Below are 12028 nucleotides of genomic sequence, written 5' to 3'. Positions count from 1 at the left end.
ATAGTGCAACCAATGAAGTGTTGAAATAATGCATTCTTGATTCTTAAAATGTTTGACAATATATGATTGCCTGTGCAGAGCTATTGGATTGATAAGAAAGAAGTAAACAAGGTAATATACTTTTTTTTTAATTGTAGTACTATCATTGAGCTCCCCTACACTCTAAGTTATGCTTTAATTTTAGAATCTGTTTTATTTGCTTGCTATTTTAATTTAGTAACTGATTAACATAAGCTGAGCACAGCTTTTGCACACTGTTGACTCAGCAGCACTATGGATGATTTACTTTGGGTTATAGAATTTGCAAATAGCAAGTTAGCCTTCTGGTTACAGAAGGCATGTATATTTATAACTCATTTGTCTAGTCTATGAGCTTTAGGGGTCATTCTCCAAATGAAACAAGCTATATTTTTATTTGGATCAGACTGACTCTAATGTTAAAAGTTGTGAGGAAATGATTTTATTAAGCATCTGTTTGTGCCATGCCTTGAATGAAAGCCAGACCAGACTTTAGGAATGTGCTACGCAACACATGTGTTTTGAGTGAATGTGAATTTGTGCAATCATTTCTGGAAGGCTGAGATCAGGGAAGGGATTTCTGAAAGCAGTACAGTTTCAAATGAAATATAACTGGTAGCCTAAACATGTTTACGTTTGATTAGACTGGTTATCTGTTGAGTGGGAGCATGTTCAGCTGGGAGTTACAAAAGTTATGTGACACTACTGAAAACAAATAAAGTATTTTTAGTCTAGAACAGGATATAAACTGACAGAACAGTATCATTTAGTGCTAATGCTAGTGCAAAACAAATATCTCTGGTTAGTAAAAATGACGCTGCACAGTTTTATCATTTATTTGTCAAGACAGGTGCAATTCAGGCAACACAAGTACATGCCACTGTTGACTGGAACTAGTTTTTTGTAGAAATTCTAAAGGGCTGTCATACACAGTGAGATAGAATGAAGCAGAGGATTAGAAGCTATAGACACGCCTTTTGTTTACCAGCAGAGGTTTTCATGACAGTGTATTACAATCAATGGCCTTTGCCCAGTGGCAACGTGTAATGAGTTTAGGGTGTGGGATGGAGCCATAATACAGGCTGTGGCATACTCCAGTAACTACATGTATCACTAGCTATAATCTATACTTCTTGCAAATTCATCACTGTAATATATTAACCTGGTTATGTAACCACTTAATGATTAAATGGTTCTGCAGGTCAGGTCTTACATAAAAAGCTGTTATTGTCTATTCTGCTGTCAGTACATGTGATCTATTTTCTGCTGAGTCTAGAAAATAATGTAGTAGCTGTAATTTATAACATTATAAAGGCTTATTGTTTTATACAGCTTCATATTCTTTCTTCGGTATATACGTTTTAGTATTTTTTTATGTATGGAGCAGAAGTTCACTGTTGGTAGTTCAGGATATGCAAAGCACTTCAAAAGCTCTGCTTTAACATAATTATTTTCTCTAAACTTGTACTTAACTTGTGATCACAGAGGCCTAGCAGAAAGGTGTTTTTGTTACACTATATTTGTTTTTTTTTTAATTTTCTAAATTTTGTCACTTTCTGTGACTACAATTATTGGAACTACTTGTGTTTCTACATGCATCAGAATCCTTACCAATATCAACAAACTCTTTATCATAGTAGCTACCAGTTACCTTCTGGGAATAGAATTTCAGCCCTCGAAAATATGGCCTTGTTAGCTGGTTGGCCACATCCCACTGCTGTTTCACGAACATGAAGTAGTGGTGGATTGTTGGCCATCATAGCTGTTAGAAAATAGTCTTCCTTTTAACTTATTTTTTTTTTGTGCTTCCAGGGCAGAGAGTGCAGTGCTAGATTTAAGTATGAACAACTGTCCCCCTAATATGACCGTGTACACTGTGAATCTGCAGACTTCTTATTCTCTCTCTGTCATGGTCTGTCAAAGTATATGTTTGCTGGAGGTGGGGGGGGGGGGCAAGCCTAACATTTCATCAGGGAAGGGATAGTTCCTTAGAATAAGCCATTCTTTACTGTCCATTTGATGCTTTGGCAATCTAATCCCATTTTAATCTTCTTGTATGTAGATTTGCTAATCGAATACCAGTGTGTTAGCATCACTCTGTAGACTTCACCCATCTTTTTCTTGCAGCTAGAGCTCATGGTGTAATACATGGCCTGGCAGTCAGGATGGAGGATTATGACTATCAGCTGTTAAGCTGATTCCTGTGGCCCAGAGTTGGATTCTGACATTTGCCAATTTCTTACTGTGTGACTCTGACCAAATCACTTTCCCAGACTGAGTTTGAAAGATGTCCATGTAGATTACTGCTCTACCTTGGTTATCAAACACAAATAAATCTCTATGCTTTTCTAAATGGACAAATACAAACAGCTCAATTTTCAACTTCTGTGTTTTTTGTGATTATTTTTTGAAATTGTGGAGCTCGCAAACATGATTGTTATATTTCTGACTGGAAGCCTGCACAGACATGCACACTGGCTAGTCCATCTTTCTGTGATTTTCCTCATATTCCTGATGTTCTTTTTTTGTGTTTTTGTTGCTTCCTTAACCATGTCATAAACACACACACACACACACACACACACACACACACACACACACACACACACACACACACACACACACACACACACACACACACTTTCAAGTGCTGGACAGTAGCAGGTTGGGTATCAGTGTTATTATTCATAGGTTCATAGGTTGGTACTAGGCTATCAGCCCTAGGGCCTATACAAGCCTAGCCATAACAATTCCCTGGCTATTTCTTCCCACATTATTTACTTTCCTGGACCCCTGTCTAGCAGGGTGACTGACGTGATCCCTGGGGTGAATTTCCTTTCTCCCATCCAATCGTCAAGGTTCCTCTTGAAGAGGTCCAAAGAGGCACTCTGCTTGACATGTATGGGCAATCTATTCCAGAGTCTGGGGAGTCTCTGGGTCAGGAACCTATCCCTCCAGCATGTTTTGTTTATTGTGATGACAAGGTTTAGATCCCTGGAACATGTAGCTCTGAGGGATTGGGATTTCTTTAAGTGTAGCATGTCCAACAGCTCTGGGTTTGACATGGCCTTGTATGTTAAGCAGAGATCGCCTCTGAGTAGACGATATGCAACAGAGTATAGCTGGAGTTTTTTAAGGCGGTCAGTGTAGGGCATCTGCTTTAGGCCTGTGATTCTTTTAGTGAAGTATTTCTGAGGCCTTTCCAGTTGTTGCAGATGTCTTAAGAGGTACATACCAAATGGGGCGTTGTATTCTATAATGGGTCTAATGAGGGATGAGTACAGTGGGACAATGACCTCCTTTTTTCTGGATGAAAAGCCCTTCGTGATGAGGTGTGCCACATAGAAGGATTTCCTGACTGTTGTGGTGATGTGGTTATCGAAGGTGAGACCACTGTCCACCTGTGTCCCTAAGTCTCTTATCACACTTTCTGTGTTTAGTGTAATGCCACCTATATGGTAATTCATGGATACATGTTTTTTCCCAAAGGGGATAGCAATACATTTTTTGGCATTGAGCTTGAGCCCATGGCTCTGACACCAAGCATCTGTTTCTGTAAGGCCCTTTTGTAGAGTATCCACATAATTTGGGGATTCAATAATGGCTCCCAGTTTGCAGTCATCTGCAAACTTTGTTAGCCAGAGTCCCTTAGTGTTGACCTGTACTTCAGAGAAGTAGATGCCAAACAAGAGCGACCCCAGGACTGAACCCTGAGGTACTCCACTTGTCACTTGTCTGGAGCTGGATTTGGAGTCGGCTACTTTTACAGTGTGGGTTCTATCAGTAAGCCATTTAGCAACCCATTGGGTGACATAGGGATTAATGCCCAACTTAGGAAGTTTATCTATGATTCCAGAGTGGGGGATGGTGTCAAAGGCCTTGGCAAGGTCTAGATAGGCTGTGTGGACCACCTTACCCTTATCCATGGCTCTGGAGACTGATTCAAAGAAGTCAATCAGGTTCAGGAGACAAGATCGGCCCTTCGCAAACCCAAACTGGGTGGGGTCCAGTGTTTGAAGGTTGCCAATGTCTTTGTTTATAAGTTCCATGATAATACGCTCCATGGCCTTGCAGATAAGGCTTGTCAGACTGATGGGACGGTAGTTTCCATGATCCAAGGTGGGTCCCCCCTTGTGGATTGGGATAACTGTAGCTCTGCGCCACTCAGTGGGCATGAAACCTGAGGTGAGGCTATGATTAAACATGACACTTAGGTGAGGTGCCAGTTCATATTGTAGTTCATGTAGTACACAGCTTGGGATGTCATCTGGTCCCATGGATGCTGTATTCTTGGCTTTAGAGAGTGCGTTTTGTACCTGTGTGGCCGTTATTACTGGAATCTGGCAATCTTCCGGTATTGAGATGGGCCATTTAGGGGGTGAAAGGGGGGTGAAGTTGGCACTGAATCGATCTGCCAGGATATTGGCAATATCCTTCGGATCAGTATATTTAATGCCATTCTGTTTTAGCTCAGAGCAGATCTGAGCATTGCCATTTAGATTCTTGACATAGTTATAGAATGCTTTGTGGTTGTCTTTGGAATCTTTGGCAATTTTATTTTCGTAACTAGCTTTGGAGGATTTTATGAGGCATCTCAGTTTCTTACTGAGGCTAGTAAGGGAGTTTTTTGCATCCTGGGATTTTCCTCTTTTCTGCAAAAGTTTCTTCCTTTTGTTGTAAAGTTTGTTTGTGGCAGGGGACCACCAGATTGGCTTCCTTTTTTTGGATGAGAGCATTTTGGTTCTATTTGGGATGGCACGATTCATGCATGAGTGGATGTGCTCGTACAGTTCCTTAGTGTAGGATTCAGCAGTTGAACATTCAGTTCTCGTCTGCATGGGTGTCATGAAGTTTGTCACTTCTGACTTGAGTAGCATGAAGTTGGCTTTGGAGAAGTTTTTTATGGTGGTTTCTTTACTGGGGGGTGGGGGTGGGATGTGGATGTTAAGGGTGATTAGCTTATGGTCAGACCTAACTAACGAGGGGGTGACCATAGGTATGGAGCATTGATTTCCCATGTTGATAATGACCAGGTCTAGGATATTGGAGCCCCTGGTGGGACTATGGATTAGTTGATCCAGGGCGTTGGAATTTATGAATTCCAAGAACCGTTGCGCAAAGGTGTTGGGACATGGGTAGTTTTCCCAGTTAATGGCAGGGTAGTTAAAATCACCCAGTATTAGGGTGTTTGGTTCTATCTTAATATTTTCCAGTATGTTTAGAAAGGTGTAGTGAGAATCTTGGGGTATGGTGGGGGATCTGTAGCAAGCTACAATTTGGATTGCAGTCTTACCTAGTGTTAGTTGCACTTGGAGAATTTCAGACACATTGTGTTGGCCAACTAGCCTGGTGGTGTGAACATCCTTGGTGAATATTGACACGCCTCCACCTTTAGTGTTTCGGTCCTGGTTTGGTGGCCGAAAAGTGTGGTAAGAGTTGTAGCCTGGTATTGCAGGGGTGCTCTCTGGATCCTTGAACCAGGTCTCAGTTACTGCACAGATATCGATGTTCTCCATTTTTAGGAGTGCCTCGAGAGAGTGCATTTTGAGGTTTAGACTTCTAGCATTGAGTAGCATTACCTTCAGATTTTGCATGCTTGTACCTGTTACGGTGGTGGTTTTGTCCTTTGAAGTTTGCCTAAAAAAGGCACTATAGGGTGGCAAGAGCCTTAGCCAGTAACCTGAATCCCAGGGGCGACAGGTGCAGACCATCTCTGGCAAAGCATCGTGGTCTGTCAATCATGTCATCCCAGGCAGACAGATACTGGATCCCCTTTGAATGACACCATAAGCTTAGCCAATTGTTGAAGTCAATCATTTTATCCTTATATTGTGGTATCATTCTGGGCAAAGGCAGGATGCTACTCAGGGCTAGGGTCATACCTGCCTGGGCCACATGATCTGAGAGCTCTTCCATGTCTCTTTTCATGTAGTCCAGGGAGGTGCGTCTCAAGTTATTCACTCCAACATAGACAATGACAGAGTCATATTTGTACTTGTTGTGGAGTGACTTGAGTGCATGCGTTATGTGGCGGATCCTGGTACCCGACAGGCAGCTGACTGTAATTTTCTCCTTATTCAACCTGGTGAGAGGGACATCAGTGTGCCGGACTATAGAGTCACCTATGACTAAAGTGTTAGGTACATTGTCTTGCCTTAGGGGCTCTTGCTGGGTGGCACACTGGTGTTTTGAACTATGTGACACATTGGTTGTGATTGGTGTTTGTTTGCGTTTCAGCTTCAGAGGTCTTTGTTGCTTGGGCAGGTTACAGTTAAGGCCTCTGCATATGTGGATTTAGTGTTGCTATATGTGGGTGTTGGTGGTGCGGGTTTAGAAGGGCTATGTTTTGCTTGAGGTGTAGTGTGGGTGTTAACCTTCTCCTCTTGACTGTTTAGCACAATCTTGGGTGGAGAGAGCTTTGCTTCCATTTTGGCTATGTAAGTGCATCTCTCACAGGTTGTAGTGTTGGGTGGTAGGAGGAGAGGGTTGTCTGTGTACATGAGGCAATTGCTGCATTGCCCCAGTATGCCCAGATTCACCAGGTGGACAGGAGAAATCACCGGAAGCTGACCCTTGGACATGCCTGGTTTGGGGCTTTTTTTTTTTCTTTGTAAAGTATAGTAGCTGTTTCCTTAGCAAGGTACTTTGCAATTATAGGCTGTTTAGTGCCTACTATTAATTTCTCCTTGTTAACAAGGAGAGTTCAGTGTTTGTATGAGTTTAAGGCTTCCTAGTGCTTTCCAGCAGGTATTAGAGAAAGTGCTAGTCACAGGGATGCTTAAAGGTAAGATTAAAAAGAATGCACTCTGCAGTGTGCACTAGAGAAGTTAGATGTGAAAGTAGGTAACTTGAGTTTTACCTGTTTAAAAAGTTAAGGTTTAGTGGAGAGTTACTATTTTTAAAGAAGCAAGATGGATTGAAAGGGGTGGTCACTTTCGTATTTTGGTACTATGAAATACTGTAGGATGGCCAATACATTTAAATAATTGAAGGGGTGGGATTTCAAAAATGATAATTTTGTGATTACTCACATAAGCCAGTGAAAGTAGAGAGAAATGAGATATATGGTCAGATTAACATAAGAGGCGGGCAACTAGAAAGACAGTGGTATTTAACAAGACAACTTAAGCAAGTGAACCCTTATGCTCACCAACAGCATTTTAGGTTCATAGGAAAAAACTAGGCTAACAGTCTGCAGTCTTTTACAAGCCTAGCCTATAACCAGCTAATAACCTAGATCTTAACCGTTATGCCAGCCCTTCCCCATTGTATCAGAGGAACTACAACTCGGAGCGTTAACCCTCTCTGGCAACTGCCAGTATTTTTTTTTTTTTTTGCATATTATAAATGGTGAAAATAAATTAAGCACTGCTATACTGGGCATCACAGCATAATTTGTGGCTAATATTTAATAGGGTTGGAATTATCTATTTGAAGTCTATGAAATAAAAAATGAATAATGACAGTGTAGAAAAGTGTGACTGTTTTAAACTAAAGTTATGGGAAGTATCCTAAATAGCAACATTACTAATAAAAATAAAGGCAGCAGTTTGAAATGTTAAACTAGTCTTGGCAAAATAATTTAAGCATTTTAAATATCTCTGAGGACCAATTATCTTGTTCATATAAAAGTTTGTCAATGCAGGACTATAGCCAGTTAGCTTTTACTATGGCTTGTCAGTTTTGTAAAGTCTGTTGACCTGGACACCCAATGATTTTTAGCTGTTCCTTTTGAAGTGAGAGAGTGGGATTAAATATGTTGTGGAATAGTAGTTGGAAGTCTCTGCAATGCTTATAGATAATATATTTTCATATTTAAGGTACCAGTTCAGTACTTAACTGAATAATGTACCACATATGATGCTAATTCCAGAAAGTCATGCTGCACATTATCAAAAACTGAATATTTATCTCATACCTTTAGAACAAAAGATCTCTGCACATGTGTATACTAATCATATTGTCAATATTATATCTTTTTTTGTCTTGCGTGGTACTTTATTCTCTTTTCTCCTGAGAAAAAGGTCTTTGGCCATGCTATGTTTCTTTGCTTGCATGTCTAACAGGTAGTAATAACTCCAAGGAATACAATAAAACACACGCACACAATGCTAGTTTCAGTAATCACATTAACTCTTCCCTGCAGTTCAGTGTGTGTGTATTACAGTTATACATATATGTAGCACACACGCTGAGCATTGCATTCCTGTCACAGGAAGAAAGAGATTCTTTAACATGAATACATTATGCTTCCTCCCTTTTAGCTAAATATTTATTTTTACTCTTCCAACTTGTAATTAAGTATAGTTTTAGTCCCATTACAATTTCTGCTTTTGGAAATCTAATCATTTAAGTGGGACCCTTTTTCTTACTGGATATACTCTCAGAGCCACTGAAATTTCAAAAGGTAAACTAGATGGTTCATCTTAAAAGGGGTGCACTATTGAAGGCGATGATGATTTTGCTGTAGGGTTTCCCATTTCAGGTGAGCATGAGGGCAGGGGTACATCACTGAGGTCAGTGTTAACTTATCTGGGTATGATCGTAAATTGAGCATCATGTAACTGCTCAGTATGACACCTCCAGGTGTGATCTCCCACATTCTCACTGTATGCTAAAGGACCCTTGTTGGTAGTTATCTATCTAGAATGCCACTTCTCCTCCTGCTCCACATCAAAATGCTATACTGTCTTTCCTGACATTTACTTGAATGGTTTTGACTTTATGTGTTTGCAGACATCAGGTTTGTAATGTGTAAATCAAGTCTTAAATTTCTGTTCATAAAACTTTGCTAGTGTTTGGTTTATCACTGCATGTAGTGAGTTACACTATACCATCAGGAAATTCTGCACTTTATGTTGAAGAGGAATGCCCTCCATTTTCTTGACCTATAAAGACTTCTTGAAAATTTGGACATGCGTCTCAACTAATCATTGGTAGCCAAATGAGGGGGAACAATTTTGATACGTTTAATGTTATTTCCTAAGAATTCCTTAGAGTGTTTAGTACATTGCCTGTTGTCAGATGGTAGATGCAGATGTCATTCTGAAAACCAGGTAGTTATAATGCAGTAATCATTTACACATATTAATTGCTGGGAATTTTCTTGAAAGACTTCTTCATTTCATTTTGTAAGTATGCTTATGCCAGCTCAGTTTTTGTGCATCACTTGCCCTGCACGTATGTGAGGGATGAGACAATAGCTTCAAATCTTACTAAGTGGATACTTTAACAATAATCCACTTTTATGTATGAGTAATACTAGATTTACTCACAGTTGGCATGATTTGATCATAAGGCTGAAGTCTTTGTCATCCAAAAGAGACAGCTGTAGGTAAATCCAACATTGTTCACACAAAGGAGTAGATTGATTTTATTTCTAAATAATGTCATTCCCCTGGATTCATGAACCTTGCGCCAGGCGCACGCATAGCGTAGGCACCACAACGCCAGATATGGCCGCCGAGCGATTCAGGTACGATCCAATTCCACGTGCACTACCGGCGTGCGCCTGATTTGCGCCGCCTCCGGCGTAGGTATGTTAAATACCCCATGTGCGGTGTTGCACCATGCAAATGAAGGCATATAGCGATCCACGAAGTGGCGCAGGCGTAGCATAAGGGCACGGCAATGTAAACAAAAAAAAAACGGTTTACATATATCCAAACATGACATAGGAGTAACGGAAGGCTGTCAACGTCAGGTATCATACCGTTGCAATATGCCAATGGCGAAAGACACCGAGAATGTCAAAAGAAAACATGCACAAAATGTAAATAATGGCATAAATGGTATGTCTGCAGAAACCACAGCAGAACGCCAGGACATGTCTGCGGAAGGTGCGAAACAATGAGATAATATGACAATGTCATAAAAGAGCAGTATAATACACATCAGCTTCACAGCCACAATACACCATAGTATGCATGGAAAGCCACAACCACGGCGCAAGGGTTGCCAAGGAGTGGCGGCAGTGTTCGGCGCCGTAACTATGTATTAGTAGTCAATGCCATGCAAATGAGGCAGATAATACTGAATCGCAAACCCCCGCCGGCGTAAGGCTGCACCAAAGCGAGCGGTAATACACCGAGGAGTGGCCCAGAGGGAATACATGTCAACCACAGAGGGGTGTGCCACTGTAGGAGGAAGCACATTGGAGCCCAGCAAACATGGGCTGTACAATGCACATCACAGCAGCAGGACTGGCGTGTGGGGAAATAGTTGCGCTGAGAGCACACAATGCGCGCAGAGATGCATGTGCACGAGGATGACTACGTTCCCCTAACCCAGTCATGTGACGGCCACCCCGTCAACAACAACGGATACAGGAAGGTGATGCGGAGAATATGAGGAAATGCGGAAGCAGTGTAATTGGAGTCGTAATGAGCAATCAACACCAATCAACCCACGAAGGGCAATTGGTGGTAGCTGATAACTCTGCATGCAGAAACCCACAAAATGGGATAGGGGAGGCATATGAATGCAAAGAAAGTAGGGGATGTAGCAGAATTGCAAAGAGTGAAGAACCGATACAGCACAGCCAAGTAGAGAGGTAGCCTAACGGCGGCGGCAGACAAAATGCATGATATGCCATGTCCCAGAAACGACACATGACAGGGCTCTGCAGGATGCAATCCAGGAAATAGTAGGTGCAACGTGCAGAAACAGTAAGGTAAGGTCTAAAGCTAAACCAATGCAGGCAAGTGTAATGTAACACCAAAGGCAACAGCGTTGCAGTGCCAACGGTAAAACACGGAAGATAATCCACAGATACGGCCACACAGACACACCCAATGACATCACCGGGTGTACAGCACAACAGTATAAAGTGTGAATGCACACAACACACAGTGCGTATTCCCAAACGCCGCACTTTAGGTGTAAACACACGGGGAACTTTTAAAATGTATATGTTGGGTGCCGCCGTGGCCGTGATACATCAGCATGTGTCAGAGACAGACGGAGTTGCAAAGGAGGGTGCCGACAACTACCGTACGCCTCAGAGGAGAAGGAGAGTGTTCAGACCAAGGGTAACCTACCAGGGGCTTCAAGACCTGGAGATAGTAGAGCGTTACAGGGTGGACAGGGACACGTTACAGCAAATAGCGGAGCTGTGCCGGCCACGCCTGAGAACAAGAAACAACAGAGGGGAGCCCATCCCAGTGGACACAAAGGTATGTGTAAGCTTGCGAATACTGGCTACAGGTACCTTTCAAAGGCCAACCGGGGATATAATGGGCATCTCACAGGCATCAGCATCCAGGGTACTACACCAGTTTCTGGATGCCATGTTACGACATGCCCATGAGTATATATACTTCCCCAGATCTCAGGAGGAGTTGGCTAGCAATATCGCCACTTCCACCGTGTGGCACAATACCGGAGGTACTGGGTGCGATAGACTGTGCACATACAAATCAAGTCACCACCTGGGGAGCAGGGTAGACGCTACATAAACCGCAAGGGATTCCCCTCCATCAATTGCCAGGTCGTGTGCAATGCGCAGGGCATTATCATGGATGTGTGCTGGCAGCCCTGGAAGCTACCACGACTCCCATATCTGGCATGCCTCACAGCTGTATCAGGTATTTGCCAGGGGGGACATCACACAAGGCCACCTTGTGGGGGATGCTGGCTATGCACTGGAGCCATGGATGATGACACCCATCAGAAATGCACACACACACACATGCAAGAACGCCATAATGAGGCACACGCACAAACCAGAATAATCATAGAGTGTGTGTTTGGGATGCTGAAATCATGGTTCCGGTGTTTGGATACATCCGGTGGAGCCCTGCAGTACTCTCCAGGCACATGTGCCCACATATTCATAGTATGTGCCATGCTACATAATATGATCCTGCGGAAACAGCTGCTGCAGCGACATAATGGTGAAGGGCCACAAAGCCCACCACAACTGCCAAGGCAAGCACAGGCACAGAGGGTTCAGCGCCATGAACACACTGTGCCAGCCCCAGTAGGCAGACGGAGGCATACCCAATATGCC

This window comes from Protopterus annectens, chromosome 3.part0 (assembly GCF_019279795.1).
Source record: "Protopterus annectens isolate FY-2018-M chromosome 3.part0, PAN1.0, whole genome shotgun sequence".
Lineage (NCBI taxonomy): Eukaryota > Metazoa > Chordata > Ceratodontiformes > Protopteridae > Protopterus > Protopterus annectens.
This window is presented reverse-complemented; position numbering follows the sequence as displayed.